We start from the raw sequence: 13,197 nt of genomic DNA, 5'->3' as shown, positions 1-13,197 counted from the left end.
CATGACGCCTGCAACTCATTTAATACTTCAGTGTGGTCTTCAGTCAACTCCTCCTCAGAAAAGGTGGAGGATGTCCTCAGATCCCGCAACATTGTCAGGGCTGATATTGCTCTAATCCTGACCACAACTCCTGTTGCCCCTGCCTGCTTGCTGCTGAAAGGCGGTATTGTGCTACAAAGCTGAGTGATTCATTGATTGTAATAGCGCCATAGCGTTTCAGCGTTTCAGAGTTGCGGTACTTTATATTTGCATAGCGAAAAGATTTTAGAGCGTGTGAGCATTTAATTATTTATTTAAACAGCGCCAGGAATCATTATCATTTCCCACCGCCTGGTCACTGCTTCACCGGATGCTTGCTTGGTCGCTCCATTACTTTCCTGCATTGTGTAATTGACATCGTGTGCTATCGGCGCCCTGCTCTGCCCTCCCCTCCATTTTGGCTCTGTTACTGTTGTTGTTGTTCCCTTGAGCCCGCCACGCCTCCCAGCTGAGCCGCCCTCGCCCCTCCCCCTCCACTATCCATATATGACAGTTGTTCCCGCGCGCAGCGTTCACGCGCAGCGCCCGCGCCCAACCCGCGCCGAAGGTGCGCCAAAGGTAAGCCCGTCTACGCCCGTCCGCGCCTGGACCGCGCCCAGCGCCAGACCCCCTGCCCCTCGCGCTGCCCAGCCCCCCCGCATTACCTACGATGCCGCCTCCCTCCTAGCCCTTAACCCCGGTCGCGCCCCCAACTGCGTCCAAGCCGCCCCTGGACAAACTCACGGTCCTTTCTCCTGCTTCTCCTGCAAATTCAGCGGCACCAACAACATCTCCACTACGACCACACCACAGATACCCGACCCCAACCACCTACAATGCATCTTGCTCAACACCCGATCGGTCCACAGGCACGCCATCGACCTATGGAATCTACTAGACACCACTTCTCCGGACATCGCCTTCCTTACGGAAACATGGATGAACGCTTCCTCCGCACCAGACATCACCATTGCCATCCCTGAAGACTATAAGATCACTCGCAAAGACCGTACCAGCCACACAGGAGGAGGAATCGCCATCGTCCATAAGAAATCCATCCGCATCTCAACCAGCTCCGACGCCAACCTCGCCAACTCCGAACACCTTCACTTCCAGATCCACACCGACCCCAAGACCACACTCAGAGGCACACTCCTCTACAGGCCACCAGGACCCCGCGCAAAATTCAGTGAAGACATCACGGACTTCATCACCCCACACGCGCTCCCCTCCAAAGAATACATCCTTCTGGGAGACCTAAACTTTCACCTCGAAAAGATCAACGACCACAACACCGCCACCCTCGTGGACAACCTCGCCAACCTCGGACTTAAACAACTGGTCACTTCCCCCACCCACATCGCAGGTCACACACTCGACCCCATCTTCACCTCCAGCAATCATGTCTCCTTCAGCCACACTACGGATCTCATCTGGACTGACCACAGCTGCGTCCACTTCACCTACAACAAGCCCAAACCCACCAACCACCTCCAACCAACTCTGCAAAGAAACTGGAACAAAATCACCACGGACCAAATCTCCGCATTACTCCTTCAAAACACCCCAGCCCTCTCTTCTAACGTTAACGAAGCCGCCGCCAACCTCACCCTATGGCTATCCAACACCGCTGATACCTTAGCTCCACTGAAAAAACGTCAAAACAAACCCGGCAACAAGAAGGCCTCATGGTTCAACGATGAGCTTAAGAAATCCAAGAAACTCTGCCGCTCCCTCGAAAAGGCCTGGAAAAAAGACCCTACCACCAGCACCAAGGACGCCTTCAAAAACGCCACCCGTACTCACCACCAACTAATCCGAAAAGCCAAGAAAACAGCATTCAAGGATCGACTTGACAACAACGCCCACAACAGCAAGGAACTTTTCAACATCGTCAAGGAATTCTCCAATCCCTCGGCCAACTCCAACGACATCACCCCCTCTCAAACCCTCTGCGACTCCCTAGCCTCATTTTTCCACAACAAGATTGCAGACATCCACAACAGCTTTGACAACCAACCCGGAAACCAACCCACCCCACCATCTGCTGTACACCTTCCCCCCGTGAACACCCTTAACGCCTGGAACCCAATCTCCACTGAGGACACCATCCGCCTGATGAATTCCATCCACTCAGGATCCCCCACAGACCCATGCCCTCACCACGTCTTCAACAAAGCAGACTCCGTCATAGCACCGCACCTCCGAGACGTCATCAACTGCTCCTTCAACTCCGCTACCTTCCCAGAAGACTGGAAACACGCTGAACTCACTGCCCTCCTGAAAAAACCCACAGCAGACCCCACCGAACTCAAAAATTACCGCCCCATCTCGCTTCTTCCATTTCCGGCCAAAGTCATCGAGAAAGCTGTCAACAACCAGCTCGCCGCCTTCCTCGAAGCCAACAAATCCCTCGACCCCTCACAATCTGGCTTCCGAGCAAAACACAGCACTGAGACCGCCCTCATCGCAGCAACAGACGACATTCGAACTCTACTGGACAATGGAGACACAGTCGCCCTCATCCTCCTTGACCTCTCTGCAGCATTCGACACAGTCTGCCACAGCACCCTTTTACAGCGCCTCAGAAACATCGGGATCCAAGGAAAAGCACTTGATTGGATCACCTCGTTCCTCACCGGAAGAACCCAGAGAGTCCGCCTTCCACCATTCAAGTCCGAGGCCTATGAAGTCATCTGCGGCGTACCACAAGGATCCTCACTCAGTCCCACCCTCTTCAACGTATACATGAGCCCCCTCGCGGCCATCGCACGCCATCACAACCTCAACATCATCTCTTACGCGGATGACACCCAACTTATCCTTTCTCTCACCAATGACCCCAGCACCGCCAAAACTAACCTACACGAAGGAATGAAAGAAGTTGCCGAATGGATGAAACACAGCCGTCTGAAACTGAACTCAGACAAAACTGAAGTACTCATTCTAGGTACGTCCCCCTCTTCATGGGACGACTCCTGGTGGCCGGAAGCCCTCGGAAAAGCACCCATCCCGACGGACCACGCACGGAACCTAGGCGTCATCCTGGATTCCTCACTCTCAATGAACAGACAAGTCAGCGCCGTATCCTCTTCCTGCTTCAACATTCTTCGCATGCTCAGAAAAACATTTCGCTGGATCCCCACCGAAACAAGGAAAACTGTCACCCACGATCTGGTCACGAGCCGACTGGACTACGGAAACACCCTCTACGCAGGTACTACCGCAAAACTCCAGAAGAAACTCCAACGAATCCAAAACGCCTCAGCCAGAATCATATTAGACATCCCACGCAACGAACACATCTCTGGTCACCTCAAAGACCTCCACTGGCTACCCGTCAATAAGAGGATCACTTTCAGACTGCTTACCCACGCACACAAATCACTCTACGACATCGGACCAGAATGCCTCAACTCACGTCTGTCCTTTTACACCCCCTCCCGCCAACTACGCTCTTCCAGCCAAGCCCTCGCCACTATCCCTCGCATCAACAAGACCACCATGGGAGGCAGATCCTTTTCTTACCTGGCTGCTAAAACATGGAACTCTCTCCCCGCATACCTTCGCCTCACCCAGAACCACCTAGCATTCAGAAAGCAACTTAAAACCTGGATATTTGAAAGGTAATCCTCCTCCCCTTCCTAAGCGCCTTGAAACCCTATGGGTATGTAGTGCGCTATATAAGTTTTGTGACTTGACTTGACTTGACTCTTATAAGGAATGAGGGCCTTATTAAGAGACCCAAGAGTGGTCTGTCTGCCGTATTACGAATGCATTGATGTCTAAACACTCTACATGTGGCTGATGGGGGCATGACACTTTTAGGTGGAAGAAACTGGAGCAGAGTCACCGAAGAGCAACTCAACTCCACCCTCAGCCGCACAACCCCCACCGCTGCAACCGACGCCAACCTCACAGCCAGGGAACTCCACACATGGATCTCCTCCTGCGCAGACAAGCTCGACCCGCTACGCAACCCCGACAAACAGCGCCCCAGGAAAGCCACCTGGTTTAACACCGACCTCCAAGATGCCAGACGCACCTGCAGACACCTCGAGAATAACTGGAGAAACAGCAAGACACCGGAAAACTACACCACCTACAAGGACGCTGATGGAGCAGGTAGTGCAAAATTTTGTATACCTCCTCTATTCTTGCATGAAAATACTAATTATATAATCTATTAACTATAATATTATTAAACGAGTGTTGCATGTATACTAATCAACATTATAAAAACCTAAACTACACATGGGATTTGCTATTTGCATGGCTAAATAACTCTTATAACTAAAATCTGTACACATATTAATAAATAGTATATGTGGAAATAGAATATCGCATGATATGTTGCTTTGTGACGTTGCATCGTCGTGGAGGATCGGAAAAGGTGAATATAATGGCTTTAAATGTCGCTATATGCTAGATAAATACAAGCACATAGAGGGATTAGTAAGGGGTTAACATTAGAATCATAATTTCTATGCATTAATTATTCCTTTGTGTTTGTTTCGCTTAAGTTGACATCTGGGCCTAATCCAAAATGGCCACTGACATCGCACGCAGAAGTGGCCACCATCTCGTGAGGCGCAGAGTCAACTGCGCATGTACGAACAGTATCGTGAACTTCTTAGCGACCTTTACACATCATGCTTCTGGTCAAGGATAAGAATTTGGTGGTCAGCCAAGATAAGGGAACAATCAACCTTACAGTAAACCAGAACAAGCCGATACAAGAGCGGACTAGTGACCTCACCCCTCGAACTGTACTGAGGCGCTGGGAATCCCAACCAGCCGATCACCACTGTTCTTGTCCTAAAAATGTATCTTCTTAACCTGATTTTATTATAAAAAGGGTAATAGAATAGTGAGGGAGGATGATAGATTGCGATGCGACGCCTTTTCCTGATGGTCCAGATGCTGCCCTACCGCTTGATGACTGCAAACCTTTTCCAAATCCACGGGCTATGATAGATGCTTGCATGATATCTGGTCCTTTGATAAATTGAGGACTGTAACGTGCTGAGCAGAGGACTTTGAACATTGAGCTTTGGCCTGCTTTATTCGGACAATTTGCGACAGACTCGGTTATGCAGAGCCAATGAATTAGAGGATCCCAAGTAGCCAGATTAGGTAAATATGATGTTCTGCGATTTACTTGAATTGATCTAGAAATTCTAAACTTTGATGAGACAAATGCAAATATAAATCATTATGAAAATTTAGATAAACAAAAATTGATTAACAAGGAAATATGAGTTTGTGGTTTTTCAATAAGAGTAATAAGGATTCTGATTCTTAAAATGTGTTTTTAGCTGGTTCTAAATCACCATCAACCAATCCAACTAATTGGTCCGCCGACCAAGTGGGTGGAGTGCCTTGATGTTTGAGAATAGGTATCTAAAGGCGACGAATGCTAATGTATATTTTGTAAAATGATTCTTCTCTCCCTATAGGTTATAAGGTGTTCCTCCCACATGTCCAGCGCTGGAATTACTCATCCCTCCTGTGTGTGTGTAGACTTGTGGATGGTGACGTGTGTGAGTTGGTGTTATGGGCCCCACCAATGAATGAATGTATGAATGAGTGTGCGTGACGACGGGTCTGCGACGCAGGGAGGATATCGGTATATGTTGTTCCCCATTTTCCCAGTCTTGCGCTGGATCAACGCCATGACTAAATATCACTAACACATCAGAACCACCAAAAGAACCTTCATCCACAACAAAATCCTTGCGAACTCGAGCAACTCCAAGGAACTTTTCAGCATCATCCAGGAGTTCACTAAACCCTGCAGCGAATCTACGGACATCACCCCCTCCCAGGACCACTGCGACAAACTCGGATCCTACTTCCACATGAAGATCAAAAACCTCTACGACAACTTCAATTACCATATACCCGACCCTGAAGCCATCCCGACCGCCAGCAACACCAGCCAACCCACCATATCCTCCTGGACACCGATCATGACTGAAAAAAACACCTCAACCATGAAAGGCATCCACTCGGGGGACCTCACAGACCCCTGCTCACCACACATCTACCACAGAGCCGCCACCACTATCGCACCCAAACTACAACGCACCATCAACACCACCTTCATTACCGGCACCTTCCCCGACAACTGGAAACACGCAGAAGTCAGGCCCCTGCTCAAGAAGCCCTCTGCAGACCCTACACACCTGAAGAACTACCGGCCCATCTCGTTCCTCAATTTGCAGCAAAAGTTGCAGAGAAGACCGTCAACGCAGAACTAACAAGGTTCATCGAAGACAATGCCATTCTCGACCCATCCCAGTCCGGATTCCTCAGCAACCACAGCACCGAGACCGCCCTACTCGCCGCAACAGACGACAGCCGCACCCTCCTAGACCAAGGCCACACTGCAGCCCTGATTCTACTCGACCTGTCAGCTGCATTCGACACGGTCTCGCACTGCCCTCTCACTGCCAGACTACAAAACGCAGGAATACATGGAAATGCCCTTGACTGGATCTGGTCGTTCCTCACCGGCAGAAGCCACAGGATCAGACTTCCACCCTTCCTCTCTGAATCCACGGAAATCAACTGCGGAGTCCCACAAGGATCATCGCTCAGCTCAACCCTCTTCAACATCTACATGGCCCCCCTCTCCGCCATCATCCGTCAACACGGCCTCAACATTGTATCCTACGCGGACGACACCCAGCTCATCCTCTCCTTCACCAAGGACCCTGCCACCACCAGACTCAACTTCCAGGCAGGAATGCAGGACGTCACAGCCTGGATGAGCAGGAGCTGCCTAAAGCTCAACTCGGAGAAGACAGAAGTCCTCATCCGCAGAACCAGCCCATTGGCATGGAACAACACCTGGTGGCACACTGCCCTCGTCACCCCCTCTACCCCCGTAGACCACGCTAGAAACCTTAGCATCATACTTGACTCTTTCCTCTCCATGAGCCGTCAGGTCAACGCCATCGCCTTCAGCTGCTTCAACACCCTCCACATCCTATGGAAAACCTTCAAGTGGATTCCCCTCGAATCCAGAAAGACAGTCACCCATGCACTCATCACCAGCAGGCTGGACTACAGAAACGCCCTCTACGCCGGCATAAACAAGTCTCTACTCCGCAAGCTCCAGACGATTCAAAACTCCGCCGCCAGACTGGTCCTCGGTAACCCTCGACACAAGCACATAAGCCAACACCTACGAAAGCTCCATTGGCTCCCCGTCGAGAAGAGAGTCACCTTCAAGATACTCATCCACGTCTACAAATGCCTACACAACACTGGACCCCAATACCTCAATGACAGAATCACCCTCCACGCACCCAAAAGGAACCTCCGATTCGCCCCCCTCGTCCTCACCGTAACCCCATGCATTCACAGAGCCAAAGCAGGGGGAACATCCTTCCCCCACATCGCGGCCAAGACCTGGAACGAGCTCCCGATCAACATCAGACGAGCCCCATCCCTGAACACCTTCAGGAAGGATCTCAAGACCTGGCTCTTCGGTTTGAACGGAACTGCAGACCCCCCACCCCCACCCCAGCGCCTTGAGACCCTCACTGGTGAGTAGCACGCTTACAATTCGCCTGATTGATTGATTGATGATGCACATAAGCGTAACTCTAAATAAAACCCTAAGCTATCTAGGCCAAACAATGGCTGTGGGTGTGTTCGTAGCACGGTTGATAACATAGGATAAAACTCTGCCAATTTTACCCCACGGTTTCTGGAAAATCACAAGGTAACAGGAGCATGCTGCAAATTTCGAGAGCTAGAGCCATACACACTCATAGCTTACCTCATGATTGTGGCACTTCCTAGTGACTGAGATTGGACCAAGGGCAACGCCAGCTGATGGCGGGCTCCCAAGACAGGTGCAGGTCGGATCGGACCAGTTCCAGTTGGCGGCCAACTGTGGGTGTTGTAATTCGACTAAGTACGTCAAATCTTGGGAGGAAGCCTGTCCGTCAGGGAACCACCCAGGCCTGTGGCAGGGAAGGAGTCATGTTTGGATACAAAGCAGGTGGACAACCTTGGCATCAGGAATAGAAGTGCAGGCGAATTCAAGATGGAATTGGAAGCTTTGGCTCAAACCAGGGCTGGGGGTGCCATAGGGGTGTACAAAAGGGCTCGGGACACCTGCTACAGCGATTGTCCATAGCCTTCTACGGTACTCCATTACATCGCCCTGGGGATGTCGGAGGATGGTGACTGCGCCACGGGACCAAGGTATGGCCAGTGGCCCAGACCCATCTCCCACTGGGTGCCAGGGAGGATCCCTTCTTTGGGTTGGCTCTGGCATGGTTGTGTTTTTTGGGGTCCAGATTTCATGCTGACCCACGCTACCGCTATCTTGAAGGGGCAGATGAATTCACCTTGTGACGTGCAACTTGTTGTAGGGGGATCACAGACCCCAAGTCAATTTGAATAGTCGATGCCATGGGTGCCTGGGGGGTGGTCAACCATGACTCCTTTAAGATCTATCGTGAGGAGATTCCATGTATTAGTTACCCCTAAAAATGACGTGATGTACATATTGTAAATAGGATGCAAGAATACTGTGAAATGTTTTATGTCATGTTTATGAATTTGTAATAAATACGGCCTGAGAATTGTTATATTCTCAAAAGCAGGAATGTTATCAGCTTGTCTCTGTCTCCCTGGGGGAACTTTCTACAGGGCCGGCTGGGAACCCAATGTAGCCCTAGCAATTTTGTCAGGCGGGAGATGGGAAGGGGGGCAAGCAAGTGCTGCTTAACAAAATCAGCCCCCAGCAGTGCTGCTCTTGTTACTGGGGGCCGATATTGCAGCATCGTTGGAAAACCAGCCCCCAGTAATGAAACTGGCCCCCACCACTCCAAAACTGACGCCTACCCGTCCAGCTTCCCGGGTAAACGCCCGATACCTGCTACGGACAGTTCGGCCCTGACTTCCACCTTCGCGGGGGACTGGAATCCTTGGGTGTGTAAAATGAATAGGTCTCAGTACGGTCCCCCACTTGTTCCCAAGAACTCAGTTCGATGGGCGAGTGTTAATGTCAAGAACAGTCTTACAAAGATGAGTGCAGAACCAGTGCTTAATTTGTAAAAAAAACAAAAAAATAGGTACAGGGGCACAAAGATTCTCTCAAAAGGCCACCACTAATGCTGCTGAATGTCAGTTTTGCGAATGACAAAGACTGTCTTGTCTTAACCCCACCTCATAACTCTTTCAACCGCCACCGTACACTCCCTGTCCTTTATTGCCCCTCTTGCATATTATCTTTTATCCATCTTCATCTTGTTCCCTCCTTAGCCCTTCTCTGTCTTTCTCCTTCTTGTTCTAGGTCAAAGACTGATAATGAAAAATAAGTCCCGGTCTCCAAATATGAATGCAGACGGGCCCTGCCTGCAACCACCAGCTCAAATTAAGCACTCAATAGAACCCTCACAAACGTGATCTGTTTTGGGTTGATTAACTTGGGTTCAGAGATTATGTCACATGTCGTTTCGATATCTGTGGTATGTGTAGCACTGACTCCCCCCTCAGAGCTATTTTAAATCTAGGTATTTCTCACTGTTGTCTGGCAGCAATATTAGGGCTCACTGCTCTCATAGTTTCCTATTTCTGTCTGTTATTGGTTGCTGTGTGCTCTCTGTGGGCATGACCTGATGTTTTTCTGACTCTGAGCTGTCCTTTTCTTCTGATGGCTGCCGTTGAGTTCTGTTTCTTATTTCAGGTGTTCCAGCTTCACTAGTATTTTTTTCCGTTCTAATCATGCGCCCATTGTCCTTACCTTCTTTGTCGGTACTTTCCTTGACAGAATTTCTTTATCTTGTACAGTAATGATCGTAGGCTAGTAGCCTCTTTCTTTCTCAGTATTTCACTCTTTCTCGTTTTCATTCTCTCGTCATCTGTGCTGTTCGCTCTCTTGTTCTCTCTGAATCTTTCTATCTCTTCCTCTCTCTAACTCTCTCGCGCCCTTTATTAGTGAATCATTAGGCTCAGCCGAACAGATTAAAAGAGTAAGTAATACTGTCCAATTGGGAGGGATCCTTGGAGGTTGTTGTTTCGCTGGAAGCTAAGATACCAAATGTGGCAAAGGGTGTGCTGGCGTTAATGCTTAAATCTTTCAAATGCTGCGGTCACTTCACAGGCCACTGGGCATTTCTGGAACATATTTTCAAATGTAGTGTTGCAGTGGCGTAGCTAGAGCTTATGGCGCCCGGGGCTACCCCTCAGATTGCCGCCCCCCCCTTCAAAGAGGTCCGAGAGACACGTAGTATCGCCGCTAATAGTAACCTTGATCATGCAACTTACATGCACATACATGACATGGTCCAATGCTACACAGTTGAATACAGCGGTGACTGGCAGTACAAAAGAGAACACACAGACTGCATGATCTATCTGGGGACTCAGAAAAACTGCATGTGACATCCATCAGAGAGCTGCGTGAACAATTACCTGGTAATCCCCTCAACACAATGCAAACATGCACATATATTCTTGCTACACATCAGGCCCGGCTCCAGTAATTTTTGTTTGGGTGGGCCAAGGGTGCATTTGGGTGGGCCACTGCCGGCTCGATTTGTCGCATATATGTCTGGGCAGGCCTGCTTCAGGGTCCTCCTTTATCTCTTCTTAGTCTTATAAGGACCAGTAAAACTCACTCTTTTCCAAATCTCTTTCTAAATATTATCACTTTCCATGTAATGTTCCTTTGATGGGAAGAGGAGGTTTCGGAAATGGGAGTATCAGGCAAGTGATACTACTCAGGCTCCATCTGTTCGAGCCTTCATGGAGGATCCCTCTTCATTACTACCTCCACCTGACCCTGGACTCTGCAACGCACTCCCTTACAGGCTCCCTCTGTGCGAGCCTTCAGGGAGAATCCCTCTTCATTACTACCTCTACCTGACCCCGGACTCTGCAACGCACTCCCTTACAGGCTCCCTCTGTGCGAGCCTTCAGGGAGAATCCCTCTACATTATTACCTCCACCTGACCCCGGACTCGGCAACGCTCTCCCTTACAGGCTTGATTATCCACTAATCCTCTCTTCAGTGCACCTTATCTCACAGCTGACCTTGGGCCCCAGCCCCATATCAGGCACCATCGGGCTCCACTTTGCTTTTTCCCAGTAAAAACATTAGTAAAATCACCTTCAAACTTAAAACATTGAATATAGCAGTAAATATAATTAGCATGCACTTTAAAGTATGTTCCACAGTAGCCCTTATGACCCGACTGCTAATTAAATAAACAAAAACAGAAAGGCCATGACAGGGCCGCCTTTAGCGCTGATGCGAAAGTCTTTTTTGGCGCCGCACCAATAACCTCTTTCTCCGTAAATACCTTTACTACCACCTTCCAACAGTGCCCCTCATCCCTCCATGGCCCCCCTAGTGACCTCCTCCTCAGATTCCCTCACTGCCTCACGCCACAAGTGCCCCTCATCTCCCCATAGCCCCTCCCCCTCATGACCTCCTCCTCAGACTCCCTCACTACCACCCTCCACCAGTGCTCCTCATCTCACCCTAGCTCCCCCTCCACACCATGACCTCTTCCTCGGATACCTTCACTGTCACCCAGGGCACAAGTCCTAAAAAAAAGTGGGGGGACGCTGACGTCACAACAGCAAGTGATGTCACGAAAGGTGGCTTGCACCATCAGACTCATTGCCTCCCCTCGCTCACCCCTTAGATGCCATTACAACAGAGAAGCCAGCGCGTGAGCAGCGTTCTGAATGAGCTCCGATCTCGCCCCAGAGAGGCCAAAGAGTAAATGTGTGGCTCCATTTGCTCCAGTAATCGAGCTCCCGTTAAAATAAGTAAGGGGACGCCATCCACCCGCCTGGTACCCCGACTCGAGCCCTGCAGTCACCCTCCACCAGTGCCCCTCATCGCTCCACAGCCCCTCCAACTACCTCCTCCTCAGATTCCCTCACTGCCACCCTCCACCAGTGTCCCTCATCGCTCCGTAGCCCCTCTCTCATATGCATTTGTTGTTTAGCGCTACTCATATCAGTGTAGTGTGTCAGCACTTTACACCACGAACACATTATACAGAGACAATGAATCATACAAGTATGTAAATCAGTCTACAGGGAATGTCACATAAACTAATGTGGATTACGAGGTGTAGGAATCACATGTCATCCATACTGGTGGGCAGTATATTTTGAGAGGGCTTGGTCTGGGGAAACACAACCTTAGGATTTAAAAGAGTATTCCATGGGGGTCAGCTTTACTGATAAAAATGTATCTCTGCCCAAACATACGCATTTTAGCAACATTAGAATGATGAAAGACTGAGGAAGTTCTAAGTATATCACAAAACAAATCTATACCATTCATGTTTGTATGCAGCTCTTTGGTGACAGTTCATTGGTCACTGTCCTACGTTAGGATTGTAACTTCTGAACTGCAAGTAACACAAGCGTTATTGGGGCATCTTTTATTGTCGTCCTGCATCGGCCATGATAATGATAAAAACACTGTTTAAATGAAGCGGCAGCGCACACGAAGTAGGTGTCCTGCTGGGCCTGCGCATATTTTAACAAAGAAAAGAAAATAGTCACACATTCTTACCTACTACTGCACTGACTGCAGAGAAAACGAATTATCCACCGTCCACACAGCAGAGCCAGACTGCCCCAGGCCACAAATTGGGTGCGTAGTGGTGAAGCGCGTGACGCGTCACCGCTACGTTCTCATCGCGAGGGCCGGGCGCTCTCCAAGATTGACGGCCCCGCCCTGGAGCAGGCTGGGATGGGACCAGTCAACAACCTATACGCGCCGGGCGGCGCCGCGGGCAGATTAAAGACGGTCATCATCATGCCAGGTGGAATGCAATTGCAGCAGCAGGCACTGGCGCACTCAGCACTACAACCAAGTAGGTCAGTGCGCAAGTGCGCAGCGCGCTGCTTGCAGTTAAACTGACCCGCGCGCGCCGTTATCATTTATTTAGTGATAGTGACGCCGGCGCCGCCCTAAATATAGTGCCGCCTGGGGCGGTCCGCCCCCACCGCACCCCCCTAGCTACGCGTCTGTAGTGTTGCTCTTTTCCGTCAATTATTTAACCCTAGGCCCTACATAAAAGGAGCATATTTTTGCCACATGTTGTTCCTTGCTGGGCACGCTATACATCTCGTCAGAGACAGCTCATCGCACCGATATGTAAATTGCTCCTGTTAAGCACAAAG

The 13,197-nt window shown here is 50.0% G+C and overlaps 1 long non-coding RNA gene across 2 annotated transcripts in view; it reads right to left on the bottom strand.

The window, feature by feature from the left end:
• Positions 1-12,739, bottom strand: part of LOC146776128 (uncharacterized) — a 120,151-nt gene extending 107,412 nt beyond the window's left edge. For both annotated transcript variants that reach the window (XR_014972226.1, XR_014972225.1), the window contains exon 1: positions 12,584-12,739. This is a non-coding gene — a long non-coding RNA (uncharacterized LOC146776128). The remainder of the gene's footprint in view (positions 1-12,583) is intronic.
• Positions 12,740-13,197: the final 458 nt, after the last annotated feature.

Source organism: Triturus cristatus, chromosome 12 (assembly GCF_964204655.1).
Source record: "Triturus cristatus chromosome 12, aTriCri1.1, whole genome shotgun sequence".
In the NCBI taxonomy this organism is placed as follows: Eukaryota; Metazoa; Chordata; class Amphibia; order Caudata; family Salamandridae; genus Triturus; species Triturus cristatus.
This window is presented reverse-complemented; position numbering and strand designations above follow the sequence as displayed.